The 15,203-nt window shown below is 41.7% G+C and overlaps 1 long non-coding RNA gene across 1 annotated transcript in view; it reads left to right on the forward strand.

Annotated features, from left to right (window-relative positions):
- Positions 1–275: 275 nt before the first annotated feature.
- The window catches only part of LOC141941712 (uncharacterized), a 43,098-nt gene continuing 28,170 nt past the window's right edge, over positions 276–15,203 (forward strand). The window contains exon 1 of the long non-coding RNA XR_012628393.1: positions 276–396. This is a non-coding gene — a long non-coding RNA (uncharacterized LOC141941712). The remainder of the gene's footprint in view (positions 397–15,203) is intronic.

Consider the following 15,203-nt stretch of genomic DNA (forward strand, 5'->3'; position numbering starts at 1 on the left):
GTACTTCTTTCAATCTCAGGAGCAACCATATGCCTAATTGTATTGTCAACACAGTGTAGCATTGGATCTGCTAGCAGCAGACATGCCAAGTTTTGTGTCTTGCCTTGAGTAAAGTATGCTATTTACTAAATGAAGATGCATAGTCACACTCACTTATGCATACTTTAAGCTGAAAATATTTTCCACTGCAGCCAGCGAAGGTGAGGAGTAACCATGGAACTGCACAGAAAGTAGTCAGTGGGGAATGTGGAGACTATTGAGAGCAGAGGGAATGATATACAGAGGGTATGAGGAGGTCTGGTGTGGATAAATATTAGTGTCTGAGAAACACCTGAGAACAAGCTGGACAGAAGATTACTGGTAAAATGATTGAAAACTTGCTGAAAGAAATCTCAGGTGAGTGTAGAGAACCTGCTAAATATTGAAGAAGCTGCTGGAAAATTGCTCTGTCACCTTTCAGCTCTTTTCTGCTGGGTGGTACTGCCATCTACTCCCCCTTTCTTACTTTGGACTAAAAAGAGACAACTTCCTTGTTTCTTTTTCAACAAGTATCGTTCCTAATGGCCAGAAACCTTAATTGCAAGCAATTGTTGCCAACACACTGAATATAAACTTAAACAGAAATGTTATCAAATGCATGTGATATATGCTTCCTGGCCAGTCTTCAGGGCAAAATTTCCTGTTGACATTTCCTTCCTTTAAAATTCTAGTTGCTTAAGTTTATAACTTAAAATATCTGTCATGTAATAGGCATTCTCATTAAATGGTTATTATTTTTAATTAAATGCTGAAATCCTGCCTGGGAATCAACAAATAGTTTTGAATTTTCAGGCTTTTCTTAGGGTGCTTAAGTAAGATCTCAGCATCGTAATTTTTGACAGGTCTTCTTGAAAATCCCAGTGTGTATAGTGCTATCTCAGCCAAATTAATTCCTAGAGTAATTCAGTTTGATTCATTAAGGATTTAGCCCTTGTGAGATTGTTTTTGGCATGTCCATTGCCTTGGAGACATAACTGTAGAATTAAGTGTGTGGAGACTTTTGATCACCTACAAATTAAATTTTATCATTACTAGTGGCACTATCGTTTTCCAAGTATTTGATGATTTGTGTAATAGTGTCACTATGCTTTAGAGATGGGAATTTCATATATGTGCCTTTTAAGATGTTGGGTCTTTTTCATATTAATCTCTAGAGCAACAATTTTCCAGCTCTGAATAAGGCATAAATCCTAACTTTACCTACCAATGTTTTCGAAATACTAGATGTTAGAACTTTTTTTAATGAGTCCTTATTCGCTTTTCTCTCTCCTTTTCATGGGGCCAGGGGCAAGGAGAGAAGGTGAAAACCAGCTCTGTTGAGGGATGGGTAGGCAAGCTCCCATCCTACTAAACTCAGTGGGAGGATTGCTACTGTTGTGAATAGGGATCTCTCTGATGCACACAGCTCTCCTGTTAGATTCAGCAGGTATCCCAGCAAGTCAGTACAAGCTTTGAGCAGAAATGCATAACAGGGAATGAATGCATTTCTAAAATATTCCTTTCTTTTTTATTCTTTTAAAATTACATTGCCTATAGAAGGCAACAGATAGGACATGCAGTCTGATCTGTAAGTCTTTGTGAGTAACTGCTGAGATTCTTGCTAAAAACACACAACAGAAAAGGAAGAATGCCCTAATAAAAGCCCTTTAATTTCCCTTCTCCCTCATTTTTCCTCAGAGTGCCTTTATGTTCTTTTGATAGAAGAAAACTGGAATTAAATATTGAAAAGAGTTAAAAAAATGGGAAACCTCTTTTCTCAGACTCATAGAAAAAAAGATTTTAAATCCATGAGACACTATTTTGACCATATAACTTGAACTTCTGCAAAGTACAGGACATGGAATTTGGCCTTGTCAACTCTGTAAAGATACCAATAACCTGTGCTGGACTAAGGTATAGCTTACAGAAAGACATCTTATTCAGAGACACCAGAACACGGACAATCCACTACTTCGTCTGACAGTGTATTTCATTTGTTAGGTTATTCATATTGTTAGAAAGTTGTGCCTCATTATTAATAATATCAGATCCAGCCGTTGCTTTGGAAATAGGTACCGTTTATGTACTTTGCTATGTGAGCAATTGTGAACTATTGCTCCAAGTCTGAAGCCTTAGTTTGAAAATGTCAGTGCAGCAGATTATCCATTCAGGTCAGGATTTATGGAGATCCTGTGGGGTGCCAGTTTCTGTTAATTAGCGTGGGAGTCGGAAGCCAAAGAAAACCACAGGATCCTCCTGTCCAGCTGTTGGAGAAGAGAGTCTTCTTTTCTTCACACTGGTGCTGAGCTTCTCCACTCCTGGAGACTCTGTCATTACCAAATCACAAAAAGCTGATGCTTTCTCCCTCATCTAGTGAAAATGGTTCTTCTGGCAGATTTGCAGCCCACTGAAACAGCTTTCTTGTGTAACTGCCTGCTGCCTTGCAGTGCTGAGGGAGAGGAGGTAAAAAATGAGGTTATGATTGGCCCAGAAACAATGAAGTTTTGAATGACAGCATCTACCTGATTCCTAGAACCTGTATTTAAGAGCCCCAATGGGGAAAATACATTTTTCAAAGCAAAGGGGAAAATGTATTTTATAGGCAGTTGTGCATGGCCTAAGATCCCTAAAGGAATAATTGACTTCTACAAATCAGAGAAGAAATGTATTTTTCAGACTATAGTTTAGAAGCAAAAGGAGGAAGAGGAAATCACTTTTTCCATAGCTGAAAACCAATATGTTTTTCAGGTGGCTCTTTGGAGTGTAGTGGGAAACAATTATTTTCCTAAAGAAAAAGGAAGCAAAATAGATATATTAGGAAAGTGCTAGTAGAAATGGAGTGAGAAAAGACTTCATCCTGAACTGGTATATGAGGACTCACCTGAACACCACAGAGGTGATGGGGGTACTAGGCAGCAGTAGCTCAGGGCAAATCAAAGAGACCTCTTATCTGTCATGGTTTGACACAATTCAGCATAGCACAGGAACTGCTCCATACATGCTCTGCTTGAGATAGCCTGAGACACAAACATGGAGAGGAAGGTTGCTCAGACTCATTTGTTGTGCTTTTCTGTGTAGTGAGAACACATGAGAGAGTAAAGTATAATCCACTAAGTGTATGGTGTTGAGGAAGATGCTATCCTCCCAAAGGGAAGATGGAAAATGGTTACGATCTGTTGCCCCCAAAAATTAAAGCATCTCAGGTGCACCCCATGAGCTCTGAGTTGCCATATCAGTATTACTTCCAGCCTGTTTTTTAGTGTGCCTGTGTCCTGGTTTCAGCTGGGATAGAGTTAATTTTCTTCCTAGTAGATGGTATAGTGCCGTGTTTTGGATTTAAGATGAGAATAATGTTGATAACACACTGATGTTATAGTTGGTGCCGAGCTGTGCTTACACAGAGTCAAGGAGTTTTCAGCTTCTCATACTGCCCTGCCAGAGGGGAGGCTAGGGGTGCACAAGCAGCTGGGAGGAGACACAGCCAGGACAGCTGACCCAAACTGGCCATGGGATATTCCAAATCATATGATGTCATGCTGAATAATAAAACAGGGGGGAGCTGTCTGGGGAGTGGCTGCCCACTACTCAGGGATGGGATGGGCATTGGTCAGAGGATGGTGAGCATTGTTCATCACTAGTTTTGTCTATTCTTTATATCATTATTATTGTTTTCCCTTCCTTTTCTGTCCTAGTAAACTGTCTTTATCTCAACCCATGAGTTTTACTTTTTTTCCGATTCCCCCATCCCCCTGTGGGGGGAGTGAGCGAACAGCTGTGTGGTGTTTAGCTGCCTGACACAACTGTCCTTTTTGGTGTCCAATGTGGGGCATGAAGGGTGGAAATAATGACAGACCTGACCAGAGTGTGTTAAAACAAATTTGTTATAAGCATTCTTTCTATTAGTTTAATAGTTGCTGGTCACAATGTTGATTTATTGGCTCTTAGAGTTGTTGTGCTTGTTCTCAGAGTTGTGTTATGTAACACCTTCCTTGCTGTTTATGTTCCCTGTTGTGCTGTTTATCGTCTCTGGGGGCTGGATTAAGGTTATCATTTTGCTGTACTGTGTAAGACTGGCTTATGATATGATAGAATTACTGGTCATGAGACTAATCTGGTATTTGTACTCAGCATTGCTGTCATCTCTGTACTTTGGGAACCATCTCTTGGAAACTATTAATAATTACACTCTTTACCTTTTCTCCTTGGAGAGTCAATCTGTGGGGGACACAAGGGAGGACACTTTCCGCCACTCCTTTCCCTTTCCCATCTCCTCCAGGTTAGTTGCAATAGCCCTTGAGAATTTTTAATATCCTTGGGACATTCAAACCAGCATGTTCCTATTGCTACATCTCCTGAATGTTTCAGGTCTTGCTTAAGGTTAAACAACTATTTAAGACTACCAGCCAGAGATCTGCACCAAGGCTGGATAGTTATGAGTGGTAGTGTGTGTGGGATAGTGTGGGCAAGTACCTAGGACAGTGGACATGTCCAATATTTTGGACTTTCACCCCTGAACAAGTGCAGAGTCCTGAAAATCTAATGAAATATTTGGAAAAAGTATGCTGTTGCCCTGTCAGTTCTAGAGACACAAATCACTGCAACGTGCTGGGGCCTGGCCCATGCCTACTGAGCCCTGTTCAGCACTATTGAGTACTCTCAAGGGGAAAAGAAGGTATCTAGATCTGATGACAAAATGACAGTCACTGCAGCCGCTCCAACCACCGTGACAGGCACTGCAGCTGATCCAGAAAACCAACCCATGCCAGTATCAGTCACCCCTATACAGAAGAAGAAATATTGGATGCGAAAATCAGCTTGTTTAGTAAGGGAAGAAACTCTTAATAAAAAGGGGAAGGAGGAAGAAATGAACAAATCAGGCTACTCTGAAGCAGGGCCATCATGAGAAGAGGAGGAGGAAGAGGCAGAACTCACAGGTAACCACCTGATCCCTAGCCCTGAGTAATCTGTGAGATATGTGAAAAGATTTCAGTTGTCATCCGGAAGAACACATTGCCATCTGCCTGCTCTGATGCTGAGATAATGGAGCCAGTAGCCCCTAGGGTTTTGGAGTCGGGGATACAGAGGATCCAAGGCCCGCTATACTCCAGCTGAAAAGGAGATATTGGCAATATATGAAGGAGCTCGAGCTACTTCAGAAGTGTTGGTACTGAACCACAGCTCCTCCTGGCACCTCAGCTGCTGGTGCTGGGCTGGATGTTCAAAAGGAGGTTCCCCTCTACGCATCACGCAACTGATGTCATGTGGAGTAAGTGGGTCACACTAATCGCACAACGGGCTTGAATAGGAAACCCCAGTCTCCCAGGAATCTTGGAAATGATCATTGATTGGACAGAAGGCAAAGATTTAGGAATATTGCCAGAGGAGGAGGTGATGCATGCTGAAGAGGCTCCACTGTATAATAAACTACCAGAAAATGAAAAGCAATATGCACTGTTCACGTATGGGTCCTGTCATATTATAGGAAAGCATCAGAGGTGGAAGACTGCTGTATGGAGTCCTATACAAGTTGCAGGAACTGCTGAACCAAAAGGTGAATTGAGTCAGTTTGCAGGAGTGAAGGCCATACAGCTGGCTTTAGATATTGCTGAGTGAGAAAAATGGCCAGTGCTCTATCTCTATACCGACTAATAGGTGGTTGCAAATGCCCTGTGCAGGTGGTTACATCAATGGAAGCAGAGCAACTGGCAGCACAGAGGCAAACCCATCTGGGCTGCTGCATTATAGCAAGATATTGCTGCCCAGATAGAGAACCTGGTAGTAAAAGTACATCACATACTCAAGAGTTGAGCCACTGAAGAACATCAAAACAACCAGCAGATGGATCAGGCTGCTAAGATTAAAGTAGCTCAGGTGGATCCGGACTGGCAACATAAGGGTGAATTATTTATAACTTGGTGGGCCTATGACATCTCAGGCCATCAAGGAAGAGACGCAACATATAGTTTAGTTCATGATCGAGGGGTGGACATGACCATGGACACTATCACACAGGTTATCTTGAATGTGAAAAGTGTTGCAGTCAAGAAAGACAAGCAGTTAAAGCCTCTGTGGTATAGAGGAGGATGACTACAATATAAATATGGGGATGTCTGGCTGATTGACTATAGCACACTCCCACAAACCTGCCAAGGCAAGTGCCATGTGCTTACAATAGTGGAAGTAACCACTGGATGGATGAAAACATAACCTGTGCCCATGCCACCACCCAGAACACTATTCTGGGCCTTGGAAAACAAGTCTTATGGTGACATGGCACCCCAGAAATAATTGCATCAGAGAATAGGACTCATTTCTGAAACAATCTCAAAGACACTTGGGCCAAAGAGCATGGCATTGACTGTGTATATCACATGCTCTATCACGCACCAGCCTCTGGGAAAATGGAACCATACAATGGACTGTTAAAGACTACTCTGAGAACAATGGGGGATGGGACATTCAAATATTGGGATACATATTTAGCAAAAGTCACCTGGTTAGTCAACACTAGGGGATCTGCCAGTTGAGCTGGTCTTGCCCAATCAAAACTTGTCTGTACTGTAGAAGGAGATAAAGGCCCTGTAATGCACATAAAAAATGTGCTGGGGAAGACAGGCTGGGTTATTCCTGCCTTGGGCAAAGGCAAACCCACCCATGGGATTGCTTTTGCTCAATGACCTGGGTGCACTTGGTTTGTAATGCAGAAGGATGGGGAAGTCCCATGTGTACCTCAAGGGGATTTGATTTTGGGTGAGAATAGCCAATGATTTGAATTATATGATGTTAATTGTTCTATAATACTGTATGTCATCAGTGCTATGGTTGCTATACGCCATATCAACGGTATTGCAGTAAAAATTACCCAGATTAATGAAGAATGAATTCTGATGAAACTGAGCAAAGTGCAGCGATGATAGAACTGTACAAGCACAGCGATGATGGAACCAGAACTGGCTTTATCTTGGAACAACACTCCAACACCACACACCATCTCTCTTGCCCTGAAGGACTGTTATAACAGATGGAGACCAAAGACATGGACTAAATAAACTCAACTGGCATTTTAGAGGGATGGCACATAGACTAAGTGAATGATATCTGTATGTATATATCAAAAGATGGGAAAGGTGGTGGTGATTCATTGGAATGTATTGGAAAGTGTGGGACCTGGGCATGACTTAGATGGTATAGAATAAGAGGTGGATATTGTCCTGGTTTCAGCTGGGATAGAGTTAATTTTCTTCCTAGTAGCTGGTATAGTGCCGTGTTTTGGATTTAAGATGAGAATAATGTTGATAACACACTGATGTTATAGTTGGTGCCGAGCTGTGCTTACACAGAGTCAAGGAGTTTTCAGCTTCTCATACTGCCCTGCCAGAGGGGAGGCTAGGGGTGCACAAGCAGCTGGGAGGAGACACAGCCAGGACAGCTGACCCAAACTGGCCATGGGATATTCCAAATCATATGATGTCATGCTGAATAATAAAACAGGGGAGTTGGCCAGTGGGTGGCAGCCCACTGTTCAGGGACAAGCTGGGCATCAGTCAACAGGTGGTGAGCAATTGCATTGTTCATCACTTGTTTTGTCTATTCTTATGTCATTATTATTGTGTTCCCTTCCTTTTCTGTCCTAGTAAACTGTCTTTATCTCAACCCATGAGTTTTACTTTTTTTCCGATTCTTTCCCCCATCCCCCTGTGGGGGGAGTGAGTGAACAGCTGTGTGGTGTTTAGCTGCCTGACAGGTTAAACCATAACAGCATGTGAACTCCTTCCCTGTTAAAACTATCCTACATTTTTGGGTGGAAGGTGAGTGACTGGTTGCTGCTCACTGTTGCTGTCCTCAAAATGACAAGAGGTGTGGTTAGCATCTCTTGGTCACTCTTCCTTCTTACAGTCATTAGGGTGCTCTTCAGCCAGGTCCTTTGACAGCGTTTCCTCACAGGCAGGTTCAAATGTACTCACGGTGATTTGTCTCTCTAACGGTAGGAGTCAGTTCTTGTTTCCAGCCACAGCTAGATTAAACTCTACATCTTTCCTGTTCTGGTGCTGCCACTAGCTGCTTCATTGTTGCTATTGGCAGGTGACATGGAAACTGCAGTTACAGTCCGGGAAGATATTCTTTGCTAGTTTTGGTGGTAAAGCACTAACTAGCAATGGGAGAAATTGCTGCCGTGTTATGATTTACATTCTTTGTGTCTGACTGTCTCTCCTGGTGCCACCTTTGTCTATGAGCATGGGGGTGACCCCTTCATTGTGGCTAGCCCTTGAGATAATGCTGAGACTTACTTAATCATCAGTTCCTTTCCTGCCACAGCAGCTGCTGCACTGCGGTCTTAATAAAACTGCTCCATAGTGATATATGTATGTCCAAGACATAATCAGGGCTCCTACTATGCGTATTGTCATTGCCAGAGAGATTTCTTCACTAGAATACCCTTCTGATGGCTGATCATGCTCACCGTTTGTGGCACCTGTCAGTGATAATTCAGCAGCTCCTGCTGATGAGACAAAAAGTCAGGTCCAAGATAGTTAATAACAGGGCCACTGCAGCAGCAACAGAGTGGGCATGGCAGAAGAGTCAGGCCTACATAACTATTTACAGAAAAAAGAAATTAGACTATTCAGTGGCAGAGCCAGAATTGGACAGTGTAGTGCTTGGCGCTGGTTAAACACCAATCAGATATTAACAGCTAAAGTAACCTACACTCTTTTTATCTGCATTTACCACTAAACCAGCGTTTACTATTGTTATAGCTCTTCATTAAGCCCTTTCCATGTTCTGCAAGGCTTTTCAAATTCGAGCAGTACTTCAGTGGTTGTTAATGGTTATCATCTGAAACCATTAGTGGGTTATCAAACCATAGGGTAGTTTAACCAAGAAGAAAAGGCAAGTGAGTTGTAGTGATGAAGCACAGAACTGAATGGGAAAGTTGATGTAGGAAGGCAGAAGGTGGGGTGAATGCTTCATTAGTGACACACTGTAGGTAAGGCAGTACTTGGACCACGCAGATACTAATCCCTTCTTTACAGATTCTGGGATTTCAGGTGAGCTATGTCTTCCCTAAATACAGTTCATTGCTGTCTTCATTTTAGAGGTCTTGAAATGCTGTCCCCCACTTTCTACAGACCATATCTCTTACTGCAGGTGGGAACATGTTTTTAAATCAGTGTTGTCCACACAGCCTAGGAGATGACTGGGACTCCTTATGTGGTCTGGACTGAGTTGCTTCTCTTGCTGCTGCTGATTGTCAAAGGGAATACCATCACCTGTCCATTCAGACTGGGATTCTCATAATCATCTTTGAAAAAGTGCCCCAAATACAACAAAGTACCCTCTCTCCTCCCCCTCCCTCTACTACTGTCTGTACTCACTAGATTTGATGAGACTTGGTATTTCTGCCACTACCCCTTGTAGAAGAGAACAGAACAGAAGAAAGCAGCATAATGCTATCTAAGTATGATGTGAACAGAACACATTTATTTATGTCTGTTCATTAATTAGACTGCTGTAATGCAGCCAGTTTCTCCTCCGGTTTTTGAATAGGAGTAGCGTGGGTTTTCATTCATCTAACAACGATTTTATGACTTGCAGTATGGCATAGAGTAAAGTCTCAGAAGATAAACCTGTCAGCCTGCCTTCTTTGGTGGCTTGAGTTTCTGGACACACAGGGATAGAGAGAGCCCAATGGAGAAATAAACGGGGATTGTTTGGGTCTTGGCTATAAACAAGGAGCCAGGAGCTCCTTCTGTCTGGCTTTGTGTGTCTGCATTATTCTTTCTAGTGCCTACTGGATACTGAAATCAAAGCAAAATTTCAGCAATCCAGAGGAAAGAGAATGCATAGAAAAAGGGCACCAACAGAAGAGCTGGTAACACTTCTTTACATATTTAAAGGCCAAAAATAGCCTTGGTCTGACTTCTTATGTATTACAGACAGCTACATTTCAGTCAAGTATTTCACCACTGAATTCAGGAGCTACCAGTATAAACCACCTTTCAAAGCATATTTTCCACAAAGGAAACAAGAGATGTAAATCTGGTACCCTTCATAGTCTGTTCCAATGGTTAATCACACTCACTGTGCTCTATTTCTCATTTGAATTCATCTGGCTTTAACTCCCATTCACTGATTCCTGTTATGACTTTCTCTGCTAGATTGGTTTAATTTTACTTCCCACATCCTGTTCCTTTCAGATTTATTGGCCAAGTTATTCTAAAAATAATATAAAAGCAACAACAGTCTGCAGAGGGAGAGAGGGGGAAAGAGAGATAGGAAGACAGAAGGAGAGAGAGAGAGATGGAGAGAAAGCAAGCAAGCAAGCACTCTCTCTCTTCATGTTTTCCTGATGCACAATTCATTGATCTGTCGTGATAGTATTCAGGGCAGTGAAATCTAAAGTTAGTGTCATGAGTCAAGATTAACAATGTCATAAGAAGACTGATTAGAGCATGTCACATCTGTCACTTGTAAGTCCTTAGAAATGCTCATCTTAGAGTAGCTCAGGAAGGTTGGCTTCTGGGCAGTCATAAGGTGAAAGTATAAAAAAATAATGATAATTACTATAATGATCTCTAAGATCAGGTCTTATATACTTGCATTCTTAAATATTTTTCAAAGTATTTTTTTTTTTTTCTAAAAGCCAAGTATTTTTTAAAACATGACTTTATGCAGGGCAGAACAAACTCATGAAGTTTTAAACACAACTGTCCTACACTAGTCCCAAATCATGTTCACTGCCCTAATTCCCCCTTATCTGATAGGTTTCTTGACATGATGTGCTTTCCTTGTATAACCAGGACTCAGGATATCCCATGGAACAGAGCCATTCTGCCAAATCTTGTCTCTGACTCCATGTGAATCTAACCATCTTCTCTTGATCTCTGACCTGAGGGTAGTGGTGGAAGGGCACACCTGGAGAATAACCCTCCAGTACTTCTGTCTATAACAATTTTAGTTCTTCAGGTACTGGAAGAGACTGTGAGATAAGCTGTGTATTTTGCTACTGTCATGTGCATAAGCAACCATATGCACTTCAAACAAGAGTCCAATGACAAAGGCTCTGTTATCTTTGAAAGCTTTTAATGAGCTCCATATGTCTAACAATCTGCAGCACAAATTTGAGGCACAAATTAAAATGTGGCTTTTTTTTTCTCAAGGACTCATTGGCTTATTACTATGGACCATGTTCTGAATGCTGTTAGGACACTGGGAGGTGGATATCTCTGGGTAGTGTGACTGGTTCCTAGTCTGAATCCTGTATCAAGCCAAGGTTTGCAGGGATAGGTAACAGCTTTTATTAAACCAGCTGTTGGAGAAAGTAGAGGAGATGTCAGGAGCACAAACTCTGCTGCCAAAACTTGACTATATTTTTCCCTGCCTGTATTAGGTGGCTTAATAAGGCCTCTCTGCAAAACTTTTTAGTCCTATACCTTCAGATCATTATGGCTTCAGTAATAAGGGTGCCCGTGAAAAGAACTGAGAAGGTCACATTAAGTCACTCTTATAATGCTGTAAACATCTAGTTTTGCATAAAAATAGACTAGTGGTATCATTACTAGAGATAGGTTTAGAGCAGTGATTGTTTTCTCTGTGCATTTTTGCAAGACTTTGCATTTGGAACCAAATTTTGTTTCCTGAGCTCATCTACAATCACAACAAGGTGGAATTCTATTTTGCATATCTTACAACACTGTCATGAATAGCCGCAAGCTGTGCATGATTACTAGCTTAGAGTAGGTTATTTCAGCACTGTACCAATCTACCTGGAATTTGATACAACAGTTACTGGCCAAGTCTTCTCTACTGGCAGCAAAGGTTCGTTGTTGCTGCAGCCACCTTCAATCACAGCATCCCAACTTCAAACTTCCGGAATATTAAAGGCTTCTTACAAAAGAAGACTTTGATTAATTCAGTGATGCATTAAGGACAGGCTGATGCCTTGCTCAGAAAATGATCTGTAGCTCTGCAGCTGAGAAGTGATGAAAAGGAATGATCAAGCTCTCTTTGTGTTATGTCCTTGCAACATTGCTGTATTTAAGGTTCCTCATCCTCATGACTTAACCAAAGTCACAAACAATGCAGAGTTAGCCAAGGATGTCCATCAGTCTGGAAGAATGTTTGGTTCCTTCAGGCACAAAAAAGGCCACAGGTATTCAAGCAACTGGCTTCTTTGCAGTGGTAGTAGTAGCAGGTTTTTTTCCTATGTTTTTCATAGAAGGGAAACTGGTGAAATCTGGCTATTTTACTTGGGCATTTAGCTTCAGTCAAAGGCTAAGTGACCTCTCCTGCTTCTTGTCGATAGGGTGAAATAACCCCAATTTGCTTTACAGTAGAAATTGCCTTGAGATTATCTAATGAAGGTATTATTATCATTATTATGAAGTGAATGGGAAAAGCGTTTGGATAATTGGCAGAAGAGAAAATGAGAACAGTGAACAGTTACAACACTGAGGCCCCTTGGCAACAGATACCTTCTTAAGTGTATCTGAAACAGGCAGCTCCCTTGATCAGTACAGACCTCTCTGCTGGAGAGGCAGCTTCCTCTAGAAGTGTAATTGTGAATTTAAATGCACAGGAACCAAGAAACAGAAATAACAAGTTTCTTGATTTCCACCCCTCCCACTGGCTATATATGCATTTACTGCTAATTAACTTAGAGGTATAGACCACATTGCCTGGCAGAAATTTGTTTCCTACTATTTGTTAGGCTGAATAGCAAAGAAACAACTTTTCCCATTTGCATTAGCATGTCCTTGTTTTGTTCTGTTGGTAGTTATGTTGGTTTGGTTTTTTTAAAATAGTTGATTTTACTACTAGAAAAATATGTCTAGGTTCCTCTAAGGAGGGAATATCTTTCTCCCATTCTACTGAAACACAGGCGTAAAAGTTGGAGCAAATATTTTAGGGTAAATGCTTAGAGCAGCCTCAGGCCCTGTCTCTGCACCTGCCCCTTCACTCTTAGGAGTGGTGTAATTGCACCAGGCAGGCGAGAGCCTTTCAGTGCTGCTCTGTCCAGGGAGGGCGATGTGTGGTGTGAGATCAGCTACCCTCCTGGGGTGCTGAGTTGGGTCCCTGCTGCCACTTGTGATGCTGTTCTCCATCCAGGGAGGCTCCAAGTGAGACACTGTGGATACATATCCAGTGCGTTTTTGCTTGTCTATTTTCCTTTTTGTTTTGCTTTAGTTTTTTTTAACCTTTAAACACAGGGCTCAAGTGCCTTTTATTTATTTTTTGTTATACTCTATTCCACCTGGCCTCTGGCTGTTGTGCCAGGAGGTCATAGAGCTCCCCTGGGTTCTACATCATGTCATCCAGCCTTTTGCAGGTCTCTCCAGCACCATCCCAAGGAGTCTAAGAGGGAACCAGCGGCACCTGTTTAGACAACTGAATTTCTTTCCCTGAGCGTTGTTCTGGCATCATGTTTATTCTCCCAAAACATTTCTGTTAGTTTCTCTCACTGGCATAGTTTTCAGGGACTAAAGTTTTCTATAGAAAATAAAAGAAAAAGCAACCTGATCTCAGTATTTTTTCTTATAAGAAAATATAGGTTTTTATTCGTGGTAGGGGTATTGTTTATAAATGGGGGATGGGAAGGGACTTAGCATGCAAACCAACTATACATTCCTTTTCTCCTCCTCCTTTTGCATTCTTGTGATTATTGGTATTCAGAGAGCCTTTGTTGTCCAGTTGCATGTTATTATGCTCCTGGCTGAAACATCAAAATGGAGGACAGTAAATTTTGGCTGTTGTAATGAGATAGGAAGCATGATCGAATGTGTGGGGACTGAGGCGCTGCATGATAGCTGCTGAAATGACTGCTAGGGAAGGCAATTTTCTACTTCATGTTCCTTTTCTCCATTCATACTCATCTATATAGACTGTAAGTTCTTACCATGTTTCCATGAATCTACACAATGCCTTATACAACATCGCTTCAGTCTCAGATGGAGCCTGTAGAACCCCTTGTCAGAACATATAATAAATACCTACAAACAAATGATAATAAATTCTAATAACAGTTAGTGCCACATGAGGATATCACAGAGTCACTGATTGTTCTTTCATTACACTGAGAAACAGAAACATTCAGGCAATCAACACAGTTTGTTCAAGACCTGGCCATCAGCACTAATAATGTCACTTGTTGCCCAACCTAAGCAGCAACCTGCCAGAGGAGGAAAGGGTAAATAGCTACAACCCACCTCTGAAGTGACCCAAAATGACACAGCCCAGATCATTTTTCCATGTGAAAATTTCAGGGGTTTTTTGTTTGTTTTTTTGTGGGTGGTTTTTTGGTTTTTTGTTTTTTTCCTGAGAATAAACCACTGTTAAAATAAACCATAAACGCCACAACCCTCATGGCTCTCATTTGCCTCCTGCAGTCTGATCACACGAATAAAGTATGAGAGCATGAAGCAGCTCTCCAGTCAAGCTGAAAGAGGAGGAGCTGACAAGCCAGGGAAATGTTCCCCTGTAACCTTGAACTTGTATTCACTTCCCTCTGAAAACAAGATGTCTCAAGGCAGACAGGGGTGGAGGTGAAGTACTTCACAACATCAATACCATGTTATAAATACCTCAGAACTGTGGTAGCCTGAAGGTTTTGTGGGCTCCATGGAATTTAAAATCAACCTACCACGGAGCATTTCCTTTTTACACTGAAAAAAAGAATTAAAAAAATCCAAGTTCAGCTTGTTGCAATTATAAATCGTTGGAAAAAGAGGGCTAAACAAAGGAATAACTCTTGTTTGGTGATTCAGTGCTTCAGCTGATGGAGAGCTGAGCCAATAATCTGGGTGATACTCTAGAGAACAAGGGTAGGGCTGAGGAGCTATACTCAATTCCTGGCACATCCACAAACTGTATAATACTGGACAAGTCAGTAAGTCTGATTTGTGCCTGAGTATATCCTTTCTGAAATGTACACACTCTTTCCCTACTTTACAGCATAGCTGTGGGAATAAAAATCTTTAAAGTCTGTTAAAAATGATTTGCACAGGCAGGAGGACATCTTACCGTTCGTGACACTCAGGCATGTTATCAGTTATCAGATGGAGGAAAAGGAGGTATGACACCAAAACTTGGTCTCTTCACCCTTTATATGCTCAGTAGTGTTCGGCACATGATAAAGTGCCTGGAAAACCAGGGCGATTCTGGAATCCTTGTGAAGAGCCTGTGTATGA

This window comes from Strix uralensis, chromosome 3 (genome assembly GCF_047716275.1).
Source record: "Strix uralensis isolate ZFMK-TIS-50842 chromosome 3, bStrUra1, whole genome shotgun sequence".
Lineage (NCBI taxonomy): Eukaryota > Metazoa > Chordata > Aves > Strigiformes > Strigidae > Strix > Strix uralensis.